General features: G+C 46.7%; 1 pseudogene; it reads right to left on the reverse strand.

Moving 5' to 3' along the window:
* The window catches only part of LOC138568895 (vomeronasal type-2 receptor 26-like), a 68,024-nt pseudogene that overhangs the window by 20,505 nt on the left and 22,482 nt on the right, over nucleotides 1-25,037 (reverse strand).

The raw sequence follows: 25,037 nt of genomic DNA on the forward strand, positions 1-25,037 counted from the left end.
AATACGCCTACTGGTATCTAACTGCTCCAAAATTTTATAATATCCAAACAAATAAATAATATGTTACTGCTCCAAAAAACTGCAACAAGCCAAAGTATAAAGCATTAGCCAGAAACAACAAGTGAACACTGAAAACAAACAAACAAATAAACTGTAGCATAACAGAAAACGTTTTTTTTTAAATCCAACATGGATTTATTTTTTCTCCCACAGACCCAATGATTTTATCAACAAACACAGAAACTGAGCAAATTGCACAGTACTCTGATTTGTAATCTACTAAATATGAGGGTCCATAAAAAAAATGTTGATTATACAATGTAATAAGTCATTACAAAACACTAATACTAACATACTATTTTCTTTTATCACAGAAATTAACAAAAAATACATGTACTCCAGTTACTAAACCAAACAGTAAGTATATCATAATAAGTACAACCATCGCAACATATCACACCCATGATGGCTTATAACTTTGTTCCTTATAAATTTCTTTTTGACTCAAAGTTATAAGCAACTGTAAGTGTGATATGCTGCGGTGGTTGTGACCAGGGTATAGAGTCTTGGGTGCATGGCCAAATGGCCATGCACCCAACACTCTATACCCTGGCCACAACCACCGCAGCATATCACACCCGTAGAGTCAAACATTTCAACTATGGAGTATGGAAACTTTTAATATCCGCGGACATTATGAGTGTTCTTAGAACACTTTCAACTTGCCAGCGAACAATACGGACAATGTCCTCAGAACACCCACATTTTTTTATTGGCGAACATGTCAGGACACCGCAAATGTTCTTAGAACATATTCAACTTGTCAGCAAATAATATGGACAGCGTCTTCAGGACACCTGCTACGAACATTTCAGGACACAGAGACAGTTCTTAGAACACTTTCAACTTGACAACGAACAATCCGGACAGCGTCCTCAGAACACGCCCATTTTGCTTATTTGCGAACATTTCAGGACAGCGCGAGTGTTCTTAGAAAACATTCAACTTGCCATCGAACAATACGGACAGCGTCCTCAGGACACCCCCTCTGAACATTTCAGGACACCGCAAGTGTTCTTAAAACACTTTAAACTTGACAACGAACAATAGGGCCAGCGTCCTCAGGACACCCCCATTTTGTTTATTTTCGAACATTTCAGGACACCGCCAGTGTTCTTAGAACACATTCAACTTGCCAGAGAACAATATGGACAGCGTCTTCAGGACACCCCCTACGAACATTTCAGGACACCACGAGTTTTCCTAGAACACTTTAATCTTGACAAAGAACAATACAGACAGCGTCCTCAGGACACCCCCATTTTGTTTATTTATAAACATTTCAGGACACCACGAGTGGTCTTAGAACACATTGAACTTCCCATCGAACAATACGGACAGTGTCATCAGGACACCCGCCATTTTGTTTATTTGCGAACATTTTAGAACACCACCAGTGGTCTTAGAACACATTCAACTTGCCAGAGAACAATACGGACAGCGTCTTCAGGACACCCCATACGAACATTTCAGAACACTACGAGTGTTCTTAGAACACATTCAACTTGCCAGAGAACAATACGGAGAGCGTCTTCAGGACACCCGCTACGAACTTTTCAGGACACCGCGAGTGTTCTTAGAACACTTTAAACTTGACATCGAACAATACGGACAGCGCCCTCAGGACACCCCCATTTTGTTTATTTACGAACATTTCAGGACACTGCGAGTGTTCTTAGAACACATTCAACTTCCTATCGAACAATATGGACAACGTCCTCAGGACACCCCCATTTTGTTTATTTACGAACATTTCAGGACACCACAAGTGTTCTTAGAACACATTCAACTTCCCATCGAACAATACGGACAGCGTCCTCAGGATACCCCCATTTTGTTTATTTACGAACATTTCAGAACACCACCAGTGTTCTTAGAACACATTCAACTTGCCAGAGAACAATACGGAGAGCGTCCTCAGGACACCCCCATTTTGTTTATTTACGAACATTTCAGAACACCACCAGTGTTCTTAGAACACATTCAACTTGCCAGAGAACAATACGGACAGCGTCTTCAGGACACCCCCTACGAACATTTCAGAACACCACAAGTGTTCTTAGAAAACATTCAACTTACCAGAGGGCAATACGGACAGCGTCTTCAGGACACCCCCTACGAACATTTCAGGACACGGCAAGTGTTCTTAGAACACTTTAAACTTGACAACAAACAATACGGAGAGCGTCCTCAGGACACCCCAATTTTGTTTATTTACAAACATTTCAAACACTGCGAGTGTTCTTAGAACACATTCAACTTCCCATCGAACAATACGGACAGCGTCCTCAGGACACCCCCATTTTGTTTATTTACGAACATTTCAGAACACCACCAGTGTTCTTAGAACACATTCAACTTGCCAGAGAACAATACGGACAGCATCTTCAGGACAACCCCTACGAACATTTCAGAACACCACGAGTGTTCTTAGAACACATTCAACTTGCCAGAGAACGATACGGACAGCGTCCTCAGGAAACCCCCATTTTGTTTATTTACAAACATTTCAGGACACCGCAAGTGTTCTTAGAACACATTCAACTTGCCAGAGAACAATACGGACAGCGTCCTCAGGACACCCCTGTTTTTGTTTATTTACGAACATTTCAGGACACCGCGAGTGTTCTTAGAACACATTCAACTTCCCATCGAACAATACGGACAGCGTTCTCAGGACACCCCCATTTTGTTTATTTACAAACATTTCAGGACACCACGAGTGTTCTTAGAACACATTCAACTTCCCATCGAACAAAACGGACAGCATCCTCAGGACACCCCCTACGAACATATCAGGACACTGCGATAGTTCTTAGAACACTTTCAACTTGACAACGAACAATACGGACAGCGTCCTCAGGACACCCCCATTTTGTTTATTTACAAACATGTCAGGACACCACGAGTGTTCTTAGAACACATTCAACTTGTCAGAGAACAATACGGACATCGTCTTCAGGACACCCCCTAAAAACATTTCAGGACACCGCGAGTGTTCATAGACCACTTTAAACTTGACAATGAACAATACGGACGGCGTCCTCAGAACACCCCCATTTTGCTTATTTGCGAACATTTCAGGACACCGCGAGTGTTCTTGGAACACATTCAACTTGCCATCGAACAATACGGACAACGTCCTCAGGACACCTCCATTTTGTTTATTTAGGAACATTTCAGGACACCATTAGTGTTCTTAGAACACATTCAACTTATCAGAGAACAATATCGACAGCGTCTTCAGGACACCCCCTACGAACATTTCAGGACACCGCGAGTGTTCTTAGAACAATTTAAACTTGACAATGAACAATGCGGACAGCGTCCTCAGGACACCCCCATTTTGTTTATTTATGAACATTTCAGGACACCACGAGTGGTCTTAGAACACATTGAACTTCCCATCGAACAATACGGACAGCGTCTTCAGGACACCCCCCATTTTGTTTATTTACGAACATTTCAGAACACCACCAGTGTTCTTAGAACACATTCAACTTGCCAGAGAACAATACGGAGAGCATCTTCAGGACAACCCCTACGAACCCCATTTTGTTTATTTACGATCATTTCAGAACACCACCAGTGTTTTTAGAACACATTCAACTTGCCAGAGAACAATACGGACAGCGTCTTCAGGACACGCCTACGAACATTTCAGCACACAGCGAGTGTTCTTAGAACAGTTTCAGCTTGCTTGCGAACAAAACTGACACATATTGCGTCCTCAGAACACCCCCCCATTTAGTTTATTTAGAACATTTCAGAACAGCCGTTTTGTCCGCGGACAAATCGAACACAACAAGAGCGTCTACCACATAAAAAAAACATGTATTCTATCTCATACTCTCCCACCTTCCCCAAACACTCTTACACACCAAAACACCCTACCAAATGCACATTTTATACCAAGTTTCACCGCGCTGTCTGCGGACGTTCCCGAATCCAAGATGGCGGGCGCTACCGTAAATCAGATTTACTTCATTTACTTAATTCATGCTCCACGCTCCACGCTGTCCAATCAGTGAACACGTTGCATGTCTGCGGACATCACGCAAGCCGATTGGCCAATCAGGACACTGTCCGCGGAGCGAACAGGGAAGTCTGTCCGCGGACCGAACCCAAATATCACTAATTTTTAATTACCTACTTTTTGGTAATTTTTTAAAAAAACTACTGGACGGATTTTCACCAAAGCCGCTACTCCTGGTCCAAATTTATTGAAAATCCGTCCAGCGGTTTGGGCTGTAGGCATGAGCACATTTTTTCCCCATTCAGTCTATGGGAAAAAAAAGTTTTGGGACCCCCCTGGACCAATCCTCACCAAACTTTGCAAAACAAATCAGAGTGGGCCATATACTTTTTTTTGCAAAGTTTGGTGAGGATTCGTCCAGGGGGAGCGGAGTTATAAGCAACCCAAAAAGTGCTCTTCCTATGGAAACAGCAACTTGACCATAACTACATGTCCACTACCGTGGCCATGTAATACCCAGCAAGGCTTGCCTGGGGATAGGTCGTGTAGCTATACTACCAAGTATCATTCTGCTGGACTGATACATTATGTACTTTACCTAAGGTTTGACATCCCACAGCCTTGGCTTATACCGGGGCCTGGACAGGAATGCCTCGAGAGATGAGAACGGCACATCCTGACCCACTGTTCTAGATTTCAATCTACATACGACAAGGGATATGTTAAACATCGAAATATAAGATCATATCAATTGTGCAGCCTAATGTGCGGGGCTGAATCCCTTGTTCTTACTGCTGCGGCGTATCATACCTGGAAACATGGGAACACCAGGCTATGTAGCGAGCATTCATGTTACTGGTGTTCCTCTTATGCACAACGTATATGATGAATTGTTTGGAAGTAATATTCTGTGTATGCAATATGTATTTTATAAGGTTTTCTCTTTTTTTATGTTCATGTGGAGTGTGAAAGGTTAACTTAACCATATGCACTAAATAAAATAAAATAAAATAAAAAGATGTCATGGGTCTCTGTAACAATTGCACAGTTTTCAACTGTGAATAATTCCACCTGCATCTGTTTATTATTTTTATTTTATTTTAAATTGCAACATTCTGTTCTAGGTGCAATAAACTAAAGCAGCCCCTTCCAGTCCCCATTGCTGGATGTAATGTGTCTGTGCTTCATTTTCCGACCCTAAGTTACTGGTAATGATGCGAGAGCCCGGAACACCCAGAAAAAAGAACAAAGTGTGCATTGTTTTTTCCAAGGACTGCTTTGTTTTTTTCCGGTATATTTCCCTTCCTCGGGTCCTGCTTGTCTTACACACTGTGAGATCTGCTCGCCCAGACTTTACTGCATAAGAAATCTCCATATTATGCAACCCTGAGGGTTCCTAGCTCACAGAATTTCATTATATACACCAGGTAATCTGCTTGCTTTTTCCCGTACAATTCCCCTCCCAGGGACTTGCTTATCTACACACTGTTACATCGATTCACCGATACTTTACTGTGTATGAATTCTCCATATCACGTGACCCCGAGGATTCCCAGGTCACAGAGTTTCTTTATATAGACCAGGTAATATGCATGGTTTTTTGGGGGGTAGATTCCTTCATCCCAGATGTATTTATGAATTAGAATATGTATAAAGATTACATTTATCACAAAATGAAATGTTTTCCTATTATAGTAATAACACCACTCTGATAGTAACAGCCCCATATATAGGCCTTTGCAGGCCCATTCATACAAACAAATACTTTCTTAAGTTGACGGCTGTTGAGTGGAGCTGAAAGGGGTGTCCCCCTGCTAATTCCCTCTACCGTTTCCATGGCGACTGATGGGTATAGAGAACGGCAGCAGTGGTGGTGGCGGGTGCGCCACTGCCGAAGGAATCAGGTAAGTAGGGTAGGAGGTGGGAAGGGACAAGAGACCAGAGAGGAAGGGGGGGGTATGGCGGGTGGGGTTGCTTGGAATGCAGGCTTGGATAGTGGGATTCAGCCTGCAATCCAAGCAACCTGATTGGCTGCCCCCCCCACCCCAGGTGCTAATATTTGTTAATCTCATGCTTCATCCCACTTGCCCAAAATACTTCAAAGAAAAGTCGTTTCACAGCAAATACCCACATATGTTTTGGCAGAAGGAATGTCTCCCTCTTGAGAGTGTATTGCACTTACCCTATATCTAAGTGTTCGAGGTTTCCCAGGTGATGAATTGTTCATCAGGATGAAATAGCACTCAGCGCCCTTGAATTTCGAATAATGCAATACTATTGTCTTGTAGAATGAAGAGTGCAACGTCCTTGCTGCCCTTTGCTCCCTTAAAATCTTTCCTGTTATGTGTGCAGTAGCGATGCTGGATGCCAGCAGCAGGATATTGGCCTCCTTTATACTCTCTGAGCTGACATTATGGGGGAACACAAACAATATACTAGATTCCAGGAAGGATTACGAGCTGGATATTCAAACTCTTGATCATCTTATTACACTACAATACTTAATGCAACAGGCAAGCACAGGCTAGCACAGGCTATCACAGGCTAGCACAGGGATGCCGCACTTTTACAGATTGTCTTTTTTGACTTCAGAGAGGCATGCTATACTATTAATCGAGACCTGCTCTGAAGCAAAGTAATGAGCTTGGGCATCCCCTTACATCTTCTGCATCTAACACAGCAATTATACCCTGAGGCCGCGCTTAGGATACGCCTTAATCATCTGTGGAAATATTCATATATTGTCCACCCCAGTCAGGGGCTAAAGCTAGGCTGCATTCTGGCCCTGTTAAAATGTAATCGATATTAAGCGGATCTGCCCAATGTTATCCAAGCAGCCCGACATTACCTTCCTAAGCTTGAAAGCAGGAAATTATGTTTTCTGGTCACACCAATGATGTAATAGTTGCGGATCAAACACAGGTTCGTCTCAGGTTCATCTCAGATGAGCCATAGTAGCACTTATTGATTATGCTCACTGCAACGTGCGTTTTATCAATATTGACAACTGCAAAATCATTGTGTTTGGAAATAGAATATCTATAATATCAGCCCCTGAATATGAACACTAGGTAACTCCACAATTCATAAAGTTAATTAAATCAAATGCCTTGGTGTTTTGGTCACCAATAATAGAGCTGAACAAGAATTCAACCCTACGTTACATCTACAACCCTAGAGTGACCATCTTTCATAAAGAGCTTTACCACATTCTCAGCTGGTGTTTCCTTGGAAGGCATCAGGAAAGTGTACCTCTACAGTGATAACCACCGTGATTTAAGGTCTAGAAACACACTTTAGAATAAAACGTGCATGGTTGGAGACCACAAAAGGGAAAATGTGCAGAACTAGTTTAGAATTACCCCAGTGTGTTCCCATATAGGCGATTCGTTTGGAGTTAGGTTTAACCTTGCTGGAAAGAGAAGCAGAAATCAGACAGTCTCTGGTTTATATTAGAATGAGGCAGAACCCAACTGATACATTAACAGGCCTTTTTGGAGACCGGATTTGGGAAAGACAAGTTAATCTTATTTGTAATGTATGTAAAATAGATTGGACTCCTGATTGGTCCCTTGATTACTATAGTCTTCAACGAGAGCTTCAAAGGAAGTCTCGTCAGCGGGATTGAAGTATGAATGTTCAACATCTGGAGACAACAAAACACTATGGCCCTCATTACGACCCTGGCGGAAAGTGACTGACCGGACCGCCACAGCGTAAATAGCGTTTCCGCCATTGCATGATGGAGCAAAGTGCGGCCCATTCCGACCCATCGGGCACGAGCACCACGGCATGGCGGAAGTGCAAAGTCCGCGATGGCGGAAATGACCCCAAAACGGCCCACACCGCCGCCGTACGGCGCCCTAGGTGCAATACCACCACCCATCACAGCGGACACCGCAGTGTGCGCCTACCGGAAAGTACGGTGACCGTAAATATACGGAAACAGAAGTGAAAACATGGGCCCGGAACGGGAAACATCCCGCCGTACACCTATAAAACCACAAAAACCACACAACCACTAAAAACACTACCCTGAGACACACCCCAACCCGTCATCCACCCTAGCGAAACCAAGAAAAATGGGAAAAGTAGCGAAGAAAGCGTGCGACCGCAAGCGGCAGGTCCACTTCTCCCGTGAGGAACTCACCGTGCTAACAGAGACCCTCCAGGAGAATGCTGCCGTCGTCTTCTCCACGCAAATGACCAGGACGGCACTTGCGAACAAGAAGGCCATATGGGCTCTGGTGGCACAGTGGGTAAGTGCGGTGGGGACCGCACCCCGCAACCCACAGCAATGCAGAAAGCGATGGGACGACCTGCGGATACGCGTCCGCAGCATACTCTCTGCCAACCGCAACATTGCCACAGCCACCGGGGGAGGTCCTGAATCACCCATCAAGTTGACCCCCTGGGAAGAAATCTGTGCCTCCACCATCGGAATGGAGAGCATAGAGGGAGTCGGAGGGATGGAGAAAGGAGTGCAGACATCCGAAGATTCAGGTAGGTGGGCCAGATAAAACAATGCTAAATCCACAATGTCCAATCATGTGAAGTACCATGTGTCCACATAGTGCAACAGAAACACATGTCCAGGAGAACGTCCACACACATCGGCCTGATAGCGCACTTTAAAACTCACAATAAATACATAAATAATTAAAAACCCCTAAAACACCCACTACACGTGCAGCAGGCACACCCTAACTGCAGGCTGCCAAACAACTGCACCCTCACTCCACACACAAATGAAAGCACCTCCAAGGCCCCGACCCAAATCACCCTCAGGTACCACCCCAATGCATGTGATACAATGCCATTCCAATACCCACAGACCCATTAATAACCCTCGCCCTCCTTTACTCCACCACAGGGTCCGATCCAAACGACGAGCATCAGGACACCCCTACCAGCACACCTGCAAAGAGGGCCAAGACCAACGGCCAAAGACCCTCCACCTCAGCTGCACGCATCAAGACACGGCAGCAGCACAAATCAGGTGGCAGCACAGAGGAGGGAACATCAACAGGCACCCCAGCAGCCAGCATGCCCACAACACCACCACCACAGGTCCCCCCAACGGATGCCACAGAAGGCACTGCCTCTGGTGGCAGCAGCACCATAGGTGACACCCCATTGATGGCAGCATGCTCCGACACAGAAGACGGGGATGTCGAAGTCAGATCCATCCATGACCTGTCCCAATCCCCCTGTCTGTCCCATCCCGTACAACATGAGGATACCACGCAGGGGCACCCACAAGACGACGACTGGCCATCCCCCACAAGCCCTGTGGCAAGGCAACATGAGGTCAACAGCCCCTCTGTGACACCCCCGCAAATGGCCATGGCCCAGCAGAGGCAACAGTCCCTCGACCAGTTAATCGTGCAACAGCAGCAACTGGCCACGCTCCTCAAGGACCATGCCGATGAATGTGGGGGCACTAAGGCAGACATAGAAACATCAACTGAGACACTTAGAGCAGAAATGGAGAGAAGTACAGAGACACTAAGGGCACAAATGGAGAGTAGCACCGAGAGCCTGAGAGTACAAATGGAGAGTGGCACCGAGAGCCTGAGAGTCCAAATGGAGAGAAGCACCGAGAGCCTGAGGGGGGAACTGCATGCGACGTCCAAAGACGTATGTGCCGAACTTGCCGCAGTGCGCCGTGTGCTCACTGAGCTCTCACAAACCCTTAGGGACATGCATGGACGTGAGCAGGCAGAGACATCATCCGTTGCAAGTTCCGTCCAGGGCAGCCCCCAACGTAGATCTGGGAGGAACCTGCGCTCCACAGGCAGGGGTGCCCCTGATACCCGCAGAGGGGGCTTGCAATAGCGACAGCCCACTGACAATGAGCATCTTTGGACACTGGTGTTCGGGGGGGAGGTAGGAGGGTGGAGGGGGTGTGTTGGGCTCACTTGGGTGGCGGGTCGATAGGGTGTTCAACATGATATCACATATGCCATAAACAGTGCACGATCAACCAATGAGATGTGTGGACAATGATCTTTGTGTACTAGGCCATCATAGGCGTACAGTCCATATTGTGCATGTACCAGACACACACAGTGCCACGAGTCCCGTGTCCATGTATCAGCCACCAGGCGTGAGTGCTAGAAGCATGCATCAATGAGATGCTGACGAATGTCACGGCCCTCCGGTGCCTCGCAGACTCCTTGAGGTGCTGCCACATCCCCACCCTCATCATGACCATCATCAGGTGCTTGCAGTTCTGCGTCAGGGGGCATGGGCACATTTCTACGTACGCACATGTTGTGGAGCATGACACATGCCATGACCATCTTTGCAACCTTCTCATCGCGGTACAGGAGTGCCCCGCCAGACCTGCTGAGGCAGCGGAAACGAGTCTTCAGTAGGCCGAATGCCTGTTCAATGACTACACGGGTACGTGAGTGGGCATGGTTGTAGTCCTCCTCATGCTGGTCCCGTGGGTTCCGGACTGGTGTGAGGAGCCATCTCTTCAGTGGATACCCAGCATCACCTGTATGTGGACGATAAACGTATGATGTGGAATGCCATTGCTACGTACGCACACCCCCCCCCCCTTCCTGCCAGGTCATTGCCGAATCACATACCCCACATTATCATGCATGTAATGAGACTCACCGAGTAGCCAGGATCTGTTCCCTGCGTGTCGCTCCATGTAGCGTGGTATAGTAGAGTTCCTCAAGACCATAGAATCATGGGTTGATCCAGGGAATCTGGCACAACAATGTGTAATGATCCTGTTGGAGTCACACACCATTTGTACATTCAGGGAATTAAATTGTTTTCGGTTGCGGTACTGGGCCTCCATGGCATGTGGGACGACCAATTCCACATGGGTGCAGTCGATGGCACCAATGCAATCCGGTATGCCGGCAAGTGCATGGAATCCCACTTTTGTGTTGGTAATTTCCTGCTCCGAGCGTGGTAGAGAGATGTAGTCGTCTGCGTGCTGCAGGAGGGCATCGAGCACTTGCAATAGTGTCCGTGAGAACAGTGGCTGAGAAATGCCATGCAACTGTCCGACTGTGTGCTGGTAGGTGCCTGTGGCCAGGAAGTAGAGTACAGACACCACCTTCAGTAGGGGTGGGATGGCGGTTGGGCTATCTATCATGCTGACAAGGTCAGCCTGTGTCATGTCCACAATGGCGGCTATGGTGTCCCAGTCCAAACGGTAGAGGGTGTGGATCTGCTCATCAGTGAGGTTGAACGGATGTGCTCGGAGGCGTGGGATTGCGGGCTGCCTGCGTGGTGGTAGTGGCTGTGCTGGCGGCCCTTGCTGGCCCTGCCTTGGCCTCCTCCTCCTCCTGCGTCTCCTCCGTGCGGCCGGTTGTAGTTGGTGTTCGTCTTCTTCTTGGAGTTGGAGTACTTGCAGTGCTATCAGGTCCCCCAGGGCCAACATCGCGAGTCCTGCCGGTAGCATTTCGGAGTGGGTGTGGTTGTGGGAGGAGACTGGGTGTGCAATTTATGTGTTTTCAGGCTGTATGGCCTCCACCTGTGGTGATTCATTCGACCTGTGCAAGCTGCTCTCCCCTTTGGCCGAGCACGTCCCGCACACAACGCTGCAATTCGAGGAATGGCATCTTGCTATTGCAATCATGTATTTGTACCCGATGGCCGTGTAACATTTGTTGATATGTACATTCGGCTATGGTCCCATTGTTTCACATACAATCTTTGCAGTCGCGAACAGACTTGTGATGGGTCAGTGGAACGTAGTACTCGAGTAACGGTGGGCCCTCATGCATCACTGTACCGAGTTGCACCGACGGGCGGGGCGTCCCATTTGTGGGTGAAGGCAGTTGCCATTTTCACACACAGCCGCACTAGATGGATTAATTTGTGATTTCAAACGGCCACAGATGCCTTTTCGACGTGATGTTGCAAATGAGGAATTCGGAGGGCGGCGCTTTCGGTTTTCAGCTAGCGGCGAGGAGATGCCCACAGGTCTGACTGCAAATATAACGTTCTATTGTTCAATGTCCTTGAGACAGGGGCCATGGCGAGGATGCAATGATTGATATGAATAGTTTGGGATGCGCAATAGCGACGTGGGCGATGAGGCCGGACGTTCCCAAATACATGTTACTTCACAACACTGGAATTACGGGCTGGGGCACTGTGGATTTTGCAGGCTGCATAACGCACAGACTCAATGGATATTTCTAATGTTATGTGAGTAAATATTCAGGCGTTTTTATACCGGGATGAGGGAATGATGAATGGATGCATGGGCAGGTGATTTGATACAGAGTTTGCCATGTACAGGGCTTCTTGGAATCTATCCGCCTCCCCTGCGCTATGTGATGCAGGGCTGCCATAGTGGGACCATCGTCTATCTGGCCTTGTTGAGCCCTCCCTGTCTCGACGCGCCTTCAGACACTTGTGTCCATGCACGTTAACAATCCCATCAGATGGATTCTGTTTTCACAGACGCATGCACAGGTACACTCGTTTGTGATGGTGTTTACACCTCGATATAGATGGTTATGAGTCGCAAGTGGTTTTGGGGTGGTGATGATCCTTTGGAGTGGGCTAGCATGCATATGGCTGTGGATTTAGTGTGATCATTGAAGTGAGTTGTTCGAATGTAGTTCTGATGGCCATTCTGTTCTTTTTCTTTTCTTTTGGTTGACAGGTATCTCCTCCCCTTTTGCCACTGCCATCTGTATGCCACTCCTGCAGATGGCTTTTACTCCCGACACCTGCTGCTTCGTGTTAATCAGTGGAGCAGCATTACGATCTTATGGGACGATCGCCAATGGGCCACATGCCCTACGCAGTACTAGTGGCTCGGAGCAACATTTCGGCCTTTCAGCTGGACTAGTGCCTCCCCATTGGGACGGCCCTGCGGTTCTATGCGCTTCCATGTTGCCTTTTCGTACGTGAATGTGGCTCTGTGTACCATGATGGAACAGGGCGTCACACAAGTAGTAGCTGGTCATTTCTTGCGGATGCAGCCCACAATGGTGAAATGTGTTTTGGAGTTCATGGCCTAATGGCTGTTTGGGCTTGGTGATTTTGTTGTGCATTAAATTTCTATTCTTATATGGGCCGTGTAGCGTTCTTCTTTGCGAGTGATGTGGCATATTCCTATTTGGGGAGCGATGTATTGTGAGGAGATCTGCATTGGGTTCCAGCTTCGGAGTTTAGTTGCGTGGTACTGTGCTGGGCGCGTTTGCCTACGAAGCCCAGTGAGGTCAGGGATGGGGGCTGCCAATATGACTGTTTGAATGTTGTCATGCTCAGGGGCGGGGGATTGGGTTTTGTGTAACAGATGCCGGTCAGCCAGGTGGACTGGTGGAATGATGTGATTTTCGGAATATTGCTGGTCACAGGTGCCTGTGTTTGCGTGCGTTTCTGGGGGGGGGGACTGTGGTCATGTCCATTGGAATGGCTTCTGTATTCGTGCCATCTGTGCCCTGCAGCTCCCATTGGCCCCTCTTGTGATTCTTTTGTTCGTTGGCATGCATGGGTGACTTGTACATTTCACTGGTTGCATTGTGACTTCATTGCACCTACGGGGAGTTGTACTTTGTGGGCCGGGAGCGGTGTACAGGCACTCAGTGGGGCCATTTACGGTTGATTCGCGATGCCGTACTTCTCACCATGGCGGAATGGTACTTTCCGCCATGCTTGATGGCGTTAGGTACATGTCCGCTAGGGTCGGAATTCGCGTACCCTTGCGCCATGGTGCTAATTACGGTTTGGCATGGCGCGCGCGCGCATACTTGGTGCAGTTCGCGTTGGCGTTCACTACGGTGTCGCTAATGGCTTCGTACTTTGCGGTGACGGGTCATAGTCGCACCGAGCGCTATTCGATGGCGGTATTGCATTTCCGCCATCGTTTTTCGATTTCCGCCAGGGTCGTAATGAGGCCCTATGACACTAATGCTATAACTCATTTTCTAAGTCCCATCACATACACACAATAGTTTCCACATGACAAACTATGTAGGTTCCTAATGTATTTGAGATGCAATCTTCTTTCTTCTATCAAGATAATGGGGGCCTGGATTGGCATCCCGACAAGTAAGAGAATTTGTAGAGGAGACTGTGGAGAGGCCACCCTGGAAACTGCACAGCACTTGCTTACTCAGGGGGACTGTGGAGAGGCCACCCTGGAAACTGCACAGCTCTTGCTTACTTAGGGGGACTGTGGAGAGGCCACCCTGGAAACTGCACAGCACTTGCTTACTCAGGGGGGCTGTGGAGAGACTGCCCTAGAAATTGCACAGCACTTGCTTACTCAGGGGAGGCTGTGGAGAGGCCACCCTAGAAACTGCACAGCACTTGCTTACTCAGGGGAGACTGTGGAGAGTCCACCCTAGAAACTGCACAACACTTGCCTACTCAGGGGAGGCTGTGGAGAGGGCATCCTAGAAACTGCACAACATTTGCTTACTCAGGGGAGGCTGTGGAGAGGCCACCCTGGAAACTGCACAGCAGTTGCTTTCTATGGGAAGGCTATGGAGAGGCCACCCTAGAAACTGAACAGCACTTGCTTACTAAGGGGGGCTGTGGAGAGGCCACCCTAGAAACTGCACAGCATTTGCTTACTCAGGTGAGGCTGTGGAGTAGCCACCCTAGAAACTGCACAGCACTTGCTTAGTCGGAGTGGGGGGGGGGCTGTGGAGGTGCCATCTTAGAAACTGCACAGCACTTGCTTACTCAGGGAAGTCTGTGAAGAGGCCACCCTAGAAACTGCACAGCACTTCATTACTCAGGGGATGCTGTGGAGTGGCTACCCTAGAACCTGCACAGCACTTGCTTAATCAGGCGGGGGGGCTGCACCCCAAGGTAAGTGATGGATTATTTCTGCATGCATGTGACACAGCCGATCCTGCACCCCAAGGTAAGTGATGGATTATTTCTGCATGCATATGACACAGCTGACCCTGCACTCCAAGGTAAGTGATGGATTATTTCTGCATGCATGTAACACAGTTTATGCTGCACTCCAAGGTAAGTAATGGATTATTTCTTCATGCATGTGCCACTGCCCTTCCTGCACCCCAAGGTAAGTGATGGATTATTTTTTCATGTGTGTGACACTGCTGATCCTGCACCCCAAGGTAAGTGATGGATTATTTCTTCATGCATGTGCCACTGTCCTTCCTGCACCCCAAGGTAAGTGATGGTTTATTTCTTCCTGCATGGGCCACTGTCCTTCCTGCACCCCAAGGTAAGTGATGGATTATTTCTTCATGCATGTGACACTGCTGATCCTGCACCCCAAGGTAAGTGATGGATTATTTCTTCATGCATGTGACACTGCTGATCCTGCACCCCAAGGTAAGTGATGGATTATTTATTCATGCATGTGCCACTGTCCTTCCTGCACCCCAAGGTAAGTGATGGTTTATTTCTTCCTGCATGGGCCACTGTCCTTCCTGCACCCCAAGGTAAGTGATGGATTATTTCTTCATGCATGTGACACTGCTGATCCTGCACCCCAAGGTAAGTGCTGGATTATTTCTTCGTGCATGTGCCACTGTCCTTCCTGCACCCCAAGGTAAGTGCTGGATTATTTCTTCGTGCATGTGCCACTGTCCTTCCTGCACCCCAAGGTAAGTGATGGTTTATTTCTTCCTGCATGGGCCACTGTCCTTCCTGCACCCCAAGGTAAGTGATGGATTATTTCTTCATGCATGTGCCACTGTCCTTCCTGGACCCCAAGGTAAGTGATGGATTATTTCTTCATGCATGTGACACTGCTGATCCTGCACCCCAAGGTAAATGATGGATTATTTCTTCATGCATGTGCCACTGCTGATCCTGCACCCCAAGATAAATGATGGATTATTTCTTCATGCATGTGCCACTGCTGATCCTGCACCCCAAGGTAAATGATGGATTAGTTCTTCATGCATGTGCCACTGCTGATCCTGCACCCCAAGGTAAATGATGGATTATTTCTTCATGCATGTGAGTGATGGATTATTTCTTCATGCATGTGACACTGCTGATCCTGCACCCCAAGGTAAGTGCTGGATTATTTCTTCGTGCATGTGCCACTGTCCTTCCTGCACCCCAAGGTAAGTGATGGTTTATTTCTTCCTGCATGGGCCACTGTCCTTCCTGCACCCCAAGGTAAGTGATGGATTATTTCTTCATGCATGTGCCACTGTCCTTCCTGGACCCCAAGGTAAGTGATGGATTATTTCTTCATGCACGTGCCACTGCTGATCCTGCACCCCAAGGTAAATGATGGATTATTTCTTCATGCATGTGCCACTGCTGATCCTGCACCCCAAGGTAAGTGATGGTTTATTTCTTCCTGCATGGGCCACTGCTGATCCTGCACCCCAAGGTAAATGATGGATTATTTCTTCCTGCATGTGCCACTGTCCTTCCTGCACCCCAAGGTAAGTGATGGATTATTTCTTCATGCATGTGCCACTGCTGATCCTGCACCCCAATGTAAGTGATGGATTATTTTTTCATGCGTGTGCCGCTGCTGATCCTGCACCCCAAGGTAAGTGATGGAATATTCCTGCATGCGTGTGCCGCTGCTGATCCTGCACCTGAAGGTAATAAGCTCAGGAACAGTGAGATCTGCTCGAACTGCAAGGAACAAATGCATCAGCTACAGCTCTTCTTCATTGACAAGGTACTGTGCAAACGCGGTCCGGAAATCTTTTCACCCATCAAGAAAGTGTGTGAAACTTTCCTTAACTACAAAGGCTTGTCCTTCCCTAAACATTCATCACACTTTTCCCCTAGCCAAATCCTTTAAAAATCTGTGGCAAAGACTAACCATTATATTCCAGAACTGTAATATCCTATACCAAGGCGCTGAACCATTGACTTTGGCCCAGGCCTATTGAGAAGAAATGCTGGTTGTATTTAACTGAATCCCTTTGCCATGCCTTTGAATGTATTTGGGCTGTCTATTCTTATAATGTTGTTTTTTCCCTCCTTTATTAAGTATCTGAAGTGCCATTTTGCTCCCACTTCATTTTGGAGCTAAACTTGTTCATTTACTTGCCGGTTGGATTTTTGTGTTGTATTAGTGTGTGATATTCAGCTGCTTGTGCTAGAGTAATGTTTTACAACTGACTGAGTAAATAAATGTATATTCTTTTACCAAGAAACATTGAGTAAGTGTTTACCTGAATCACTGTATTGGTTGGTCTTTTGTGTAACTTGTTCTACTGCTCACTTAAATTCTTGAGATAAGTCTGGCTGCTCAGCCATCGCTACCACTTTACTGTGTATTATAAGCTTGTACCAAAGGTGAAATTGTGCTTACACTTGTAGTCCTAATTGCCTGTAGTGTTCCCAAAGGGTACTGCTGGTGATTCTGCCTAACACCTTCCAATGTATTCTCCAGCTTTCCACTTACTCCTGGGACCCGGTGCTTGAGACCAGGAATAATGTTGCCTTCTTCATTACCCCTGACCTGTCACCCTTGCAAGAGATTCCAGCTGCATCAAATGCCCAGATACAAACAGCACCTCCTATGCAGTAGTGCGACCCGCGGGGCCAGGGCATAAAGAGGCACATACAAGACAACACATGTAAGATTAGAAAACAGCTCTGCAAACACACAACAGAATGCAATAGTTTAGTGTGTTAGTTCAGGGTCTCTTCAAACATTCTTCCTGAGACTTGAGGACCTTCAACAGGGTTCGAGAACAAATCAAACTGTCCTTGAATCACAACAAATCTCTCTGCATACATGTGGCAGGCATCCACGTACCACTTTCAGATCACAGGTTCAGATCTGGTAAAGAAACTCAGCCTTTCACAAATATAGTCTTCCTATCACTCTTTTAAAATGTTAGTTTAAAATATAGAGTACAGAAGAAAAACAAGATGTCTCCATTTATAACCGTTTGTGAGTATGACTGGACCAGCTACTTGGTCTCTGGCTTTGCCCTACCTATTTAGGGTCATAGCTCATGAATGATCACAGGGAGGGACTTCAGTTGTTACTTTGTGTGTCCTCTTTCTACACTCTATCACATGTCTTGTGTATTCAGTGTGACAAGCAACAGGAAGGCTGCATTGCTACAGAGCAAACCAGTCTCACCATTCACGAGGATGAGCTCTACCCTCTGTGAATAGCCGCTGAGCTTTTCATGCTTCCTAATGTCAGCACTGACAGCATTAGCAAGGAGGCAGCATTTATATCATGCTGCTCCAGCCCCCAGGAGCAATGATTCTGTTAGTATCGGGGTGCAAAGCCTCATGCTTTCCCTGTTGCAGCACGCGTGCAGCATGTGTGAAGCAGGTGTGCTTGGATATGCTGGTCCATGTTCTCTACTGAGCTCAATGGACTACGTGCACTTAAGCTCACCCCACAGGATTCCACACTAACAGCGTCCAAAACACTGGTGGCACAACGCAAAAAAGCCACCGTACTAGCTTAATCTGCAGCATATAACAACAGGATCTCTAACCCTACATCGGAATCAAAAGAGTTGTTTGCCATCTTTAAAGAATTGGCCATGCCGATCGCAAGCACACAGGAAGTTGTGAAAGACGAATCCTGGTTCACTAGTGGCCAAACATCCATGATTAATAAAATTGATCTCCTACAGAATAAGATTAATGCCCACCACAAACCCGTTTCCAAAGACTATGTGCCTGCGTCCTATACGATCAGCACAGATACCAAAGAGAAAACACTTTTCTCATTCAGGGAAGGAACTGAGACAGAGGTCCTGGACATCATTCGGAAAATCAAACCGTCCAAATGCAAAGGCGATGTCTGCCCAGCCAGTCTTGTCAAAGAGTGTGTGGACACCCTAGCCCGCCCCTCAACACCTTCATTAATGCTTCCTTGAACTCCAGCACCAGCCCTGCATGCCTTAAAGAGGCGTGGGTTCACCCACTACTAAAAAAGCCTTCCTCAGACCCGGAGACAACCAACAATTACAGACCTATCACCATGGTCCCATTTCTTCTGAAAATTCTGGACAAAGTTGCCTATAATCAAATCCAGCAGTTTTTGGAAGCAAACAGCATCCTGGGCAAGAGGCAATCGGGATTCCGCCCGGGCAATGGGACAGAGTCTGCCCTACTGGATCTCAAGATATAACTCAGTGACATAATGGACAAAGGCAAGCCGGCACTTCTCCTCCTACTAGATCTGTCGGCTGCGTTTGATCTCGTTGATCATGATACCTTATGTAAACAACTCAAAAATGCTGTCCACTTCTCTCCTGAAGCCACATCTTGGATCTTTTTGGAGTTTTTTCAGACCTTGCATGCGAAGCACCCACCACCATACACTGTGGTGTCCCGCAATGATCCTGTACTGCACCGACTCTATACAATATTTTTACCCTACCTCTTTTCAATGACTTAGATGATTGTGACATAGAGTACACAAACTATGTCGACGTCACTCAAGTCCTACTCCTGCTTACAGGGTCTTATGAACAGGACGCAACTTCTCTAGCCAACATATACGCAGCTATTTAGACATGGATGGCAGCAAATGGCCTATGTCTCAACAGAGATAAAACAGAGATCCTACTGGTAGGCACCAAAGACACGCTCAACAAACTTGACCCTAAATACCGGCCCTTCAACATTGATAACACGCCTATCACTGTGTTATCAGCAGTCAAAACACTAGGGGTCTTGATTGATTTCTCTCTGTCCATGACGCACCAAGTCAGTGCCATTGCGTCCTCTGCAGCACTCACCGCCAAAATCATCAATGCAATCAAACCCTACTTGTCACCTAAAAACTGCCTCGCAATAGTCAGTGCAACCATTGGGGCCAAATTTGACTATTGTAATGCCCTGTTCCTGGGAACTTCCACTAAAAACATCAACAGGTTATAAGACACTCGAAACAAGGCCCACAGAGCTCCCCTGAGCATCCCTAAAAGGGAACATGTCTCACAGGCGAGAAGAGATGTGCACTGGCTGCCAATCAAAGAGCCCATTCTATTTAAAACCATGGCCATCATACAAGTGCCTCTCCCGCAGAACCCCCAACCCTCTTACTTATCCGAAAGAATTATTCCGGTCACCTACTCCAGACCCATTCGAGCACACCACTCCAACCAGATCTACATCCCCACTTTCACTCCAGTGTCCAACATCTAGCACCCAAAAACTGGAATGCCTTGCCCACATCACTCAGAAATGAAGCCTCATACACCGTCTTCTGGAAAGCTCTTAAGACCAAAACTCTTCAACTAATACATGTGCGCTTGACCCCCCGGCACCCCACTGGAAGTGTAGTTAGATTTTTTTCTAAGAACTGCATGTGCCAGTGATTTGGTTCCCTTATAACCACGGACCCATCATGCCCCACACTATTCTACTGTCTTGTTTCCATTTTCCCCTCTTGCATTGTAGTCTTCTCCACAGCATAAGCCACCACAAACTGGTTTCACTGTAACCAAGGAACACCTGGCAAACCCCACCATGTAACTTGCAACTCTCTCTGTAGTTATGTGTCTTCATTGTCATTACTCTGTACTCCTCTCATAACTAAGTAAGCCTACTGCAATAGTGCCACAATGCCCAAGAGCCGTTGTGTGTGCTTTATAAATGTTAATAAATAAAATTAAAATAAATGTTGAAGTTACTTAAATCTGGTGATTAATGATTAAGGCAATAAATTCAACTAAGACTAAAGTGCATGTGTTGAACAGGATAAAATAATACGCTCTTTCCAGCAAGTGATGCAACTTTGGCTTTTTGATAAATAAAGAGTCAGGACATATTGGGCGTGTGAGGGATGTGATTCTATTAACAGACATCTGCAGAATTAAGAAGTGATTGATTATAGGACATGGATCAGCAGGAAGAGGAACGAGTGCAACATATCAGTGCCTGAAGGAATACATTCTTAAACATTTAATCATGTTCTAATTTTTTAGTCCACACAAATGCATATTCTCCAGGACACAGGAGCTGTATTTTCCACTTGTTCATATTATTCAGTGTATGGAATGTTCTCACCTACCACTTAAGTGGGTAATTTCTCCATCAGGGCATGGGGTGCAGTCATAGCAGCAGATTGGCCGATCCTTCTGAAGGACCTTGCGGTATCCAGGAGGACAGCTCTCACTGCACACAGAGCGGGGAATCTGAGGAGAGAAGATGAAGGACACAAGTGATGATAAACATAGAGCGGGTGGTCTGTGTGGGAGGATGAAGGACACAGGAGATAATAATACTGTGAGGTGTCTGAGGAGGAGAAGAAGGAGGACACAAGTGATGATAAAAACAGAGCCAGTGGTCTGAGTAGGAGAGGATGGTGAACACAGGAGATGATAATACTGTGAGGTGTCTGAGGAGGAGAAGAAGGAGGACACAAGTGATGATAAACACAGAGCGAGTGGTCTGAGTAGGAGAGGATGGTGAACACAGGAGATGATAATACTGTGAGGTGTCTGAGGAGGAGAAGATGGAGAACACAGGTGATAATGATAACATGAGGGGCGTAAGGAGGAGAAGGTGGAGCACATGTTATAATAACACAGAGCCAGGAATCTGTGGAATAGGAGATGGGGATAAATCTGATAGACACAGAAATGTGAGGTGGAAAAATTGAGACAGAGGTGACAAACAAACAGGAATCAGTGTAGGGGTGATGCAGACATATGATAATAACAGAGCAAGTAATATGAGGAGGGAACTAAAGAGGGCACCGCTGATATTAACACAGAGCAGTGGTCTGAGGAGAAAGCAATGAGATAATCAGTTGATGGTAACACACAGCAAAACATATGTGAGGAAAGGTTGGAGGACTCATGTGATAACAGTGAGTGAGTGAGTGAGTGAGAAATCTGCAGAGAAGATTAAGAACATAGAGGAAAACACATACAGTGAAGTGACTGACACAGGACACAGGTGATAATACCAAAGAGTGAGTGGTCTGAGGTGGAAGTGATGAAGGACACAGATATCAATAGCGCAGAGAGACACGACTGAGGAGGAGAAGATAGGGGGCCCAGGTGATGATAACAAAGAGCTAGTGGTATAAGGCAGGGGCATAGGGGATGAAGCTTATAATGCCACAGAGTGTGGGGTCTTAAGAGGAAAAGATGGAGGAAAAGGTGTATAATAAAACGCTGAGAAGACTGAAGATGGAGCAGACCCATTTCATAACACAGTAGTGGGGTCCAAAGAAGTGTCAAGACACAGGTGATAACACAGCGAGGGGTCTGACGTGGGTGACACAGGACATGATGCAGCGAGGGTGGATGACACAGGACATAATACCATCACAGCAAGGACATGGATCAACATGTTGGGTGTTAATTAGGCAATATGGCCCTTGCTTCAAATCAGAACCCGCCCCAACCCCACACAGAAGGATATGAAATGCTCCTCTTGAAACTGATGACCTATCCATAAACTACCAATAACTTGCACCTACTACATAGACAGCCCAATGGACCCAGTTCCCCAGAACTGGATATTCCACTCCTGATCACCCCTCTAATGAAACCCACAACCAAATGTATTATACTAGGGGGCTTCAAACTTGCGTTCACTGATGTCAACGACTCCAAAGCTACTGCACTATCAGTTGCCCTCAGCGATATGTGCTTCACCCAACTTATTTTCACACCCACCCATGACAAAGGACGAATCCTTGACTGGATGCTCACGCCAACGTCCACTCTTACATCTCAACCATTGACCTGGTTCCTTGGTCGGATCACTTTCTTATACAATTCACCATCTCCCTTGCCAGGTTCCACAAACGTCTGCTGAGACCCTGAGCCCCATGTTGGTCCACAACACACGGAAGCTGACTCATGAAGACCACAAACCAGCCCTCGTCACAGCACTCAGTACCAATGCACCAGATCCCAACCATACCACTCATGATCTGGCTACCTCATATCATCACTGTCTGCTCCAAACCATAGATGCTCACACCCTTCTTAAATCCAAAGTACCTAAACCTCACAAAACCAACACCTGCTGGTTCTCTGATGAATTTGTTGAATTATGCAGAGAAAAAAGATCCCTCAAACACCTGTGCAGAAAAAAAACCTTCTCCCACGCAATACCAGTCCCCTGCTACACTAGCCAGCAAATATGAAAAGGCTCTTCTCTCATGTAAATCAAATAGCTATAATGACAGAATTGCCAATGCCAGCTCCACCAGCAAAGAACTTTTTGCAATCCTCCATGAGCTCGAAACCCCCATCCTCCCCACAGGCAGCAAACAAACTGATAACGATAGGTGCACTACTATACAAAATGCCCTTACCCACAAAATCAACTCACTACTAACCAAGATTAACACTAAAAAAGCTATGCTCACCGGCAAATGCCATGGAATTGACCAGAACACCCTACCTTGCAATGACTGCGTTTTGAACACCACCCTGTTCGCATTTAGCCAAGTCTCTCTGGAACATGTTGCGGCTACCATTAGTCCTCTCAAACCTTCTGATTGTAATGCAGACTGCCCATATCATGAAGCTTTGTGTCCCCTCACTCGTGCCCATCATCACTGACTTTGCCAACGCATCCTTCACAACTACCACATTTCTGTCCTCGATTAAATCGGCATTGGGACACCCCCTACTAAAAAGAAACTCCCTGGACCCTGCCATTCTAACTTCCACTTCCACCTTCAGTCCCCCCTGCCCAACCAAGAGAGATTCTACCACTGATTCTGCCCTCAGCAACCTCTATCTGTCCATTACCATCACCCTCGACATCCTTGCACCAGTCATGATGATCCACCTGAAATCTGCCTACAAGCTTAACATCTGGTACGACTCCGAACTTGCAGACCAAAAACTTAAGTGCAGGGCTGCAGAACGGAAGTGGAAAACTTCAGGTTCACCCTCTGACAAACTGGCCTGCCACCTGTTTCAAAGGCACTACAGACTCTCTATCTGTGCATAAAAAAGAGTCCACATTCAGGAACAAGTATCTGGCGCGGTTCATAGTGATAATATCGAAAACCAAAATCTCGAAAACCAAAATCTCGAATACAAAAGGCCGAAAAATAAAATATCGAATTTTTTTTTCAATGTGTTTTTTTTTTAAATGGGGGGGTTCCCCCCCCAACCCCCCTTTTTTTCATTTTTTTTTTATTTTACCCCTTTTTTTTACTTACCTGACCCCAAAAACATATATAAATAAATAAATAAAAAATTCGATATTTTTTTTTTCGATATTTTTTTTTTCGGTCTTTTTGTATTCGATATTTTGGTTTCGAGATTTTGACTGACTACCATCTGGCGCTTCCAACAACATGGCTGAACTCTTCAAAAGCTGCAGGGAACTTGCCAATCCGTCAGCAGTAACCTCTGCCCCTACTCCATCCCAGGCCCTTTGCAATGCACTCGCCACTCATTTCACTTCCAAAACCTAGGATATACTGATCAACCTTGTCACGCACTCTCCCAACCCATCCTTCCCCCCTGCCTGCCCTACCCACTCACCCTCCTCTTTCCTCCCTGTCCTCCTTTGCCCCTGTCTCTCTGGAAGAAGTCAAAAGAGGGGTCAACTAGAACCATCAAGGATAACAATTCCTCTCTCGCCCCTGCTCTCGCCAATCTCTGTAACCACTCCTTTTCCACTGGTTCTTTTCCATCCTCCCTCAAGCACTCCCTTGTGCGCACCTCCTTAAAAAAACCATGACCCCAAACCTGGAGAAACTGCTTGAGAAGTTGTCCCTCCCCGAACTTACCTCCCACACTGACCTTGTAGACAGTCTTCATGACCTTCAGTCTGGATTCAGAGCATCCAGAGGAACGGAAACTGCTCTTCTAAACACCCAAAAAGAATTGCTTGCATCCCTTGACTCCAACTCCCCTGCTGTCCTCATTCTCCTTGATCTCTCTTCCGCATTTGACACAGTGAACCACTCCATCCTCATAAAAAGGCTCCATGACACTCTTGGTATCTCGGAGAAGGCACTGGACTGACTTACCTCCTTCTTAACCGATCGCACGTCCAAAGTCATACTGGGCTCCTTCTCCTCCCCTTCTTCCTCCTCCACCGGTGGCATCCCCCAGGGCTCCATTCTTTTACCTTGGCT

The sequence above is a fragment of the Ambystoma mexicanum genome, chromosome 2q (genome assembly GCF_040938575.1).
Source record: "Ambystoma mexicanum isolate Mex_15411 chromosome 2q, UKY_AmexF1_1, whole genome shotgun sequence".
In the NCBI taxonomy this organism is placed as follows: domain Eukaryota; kingdom Metazoa; phylum Chordata; class Amphibia; order Caudata; family Ambystomatidae; genus Ambystoma; species Ambystoma mexicanum.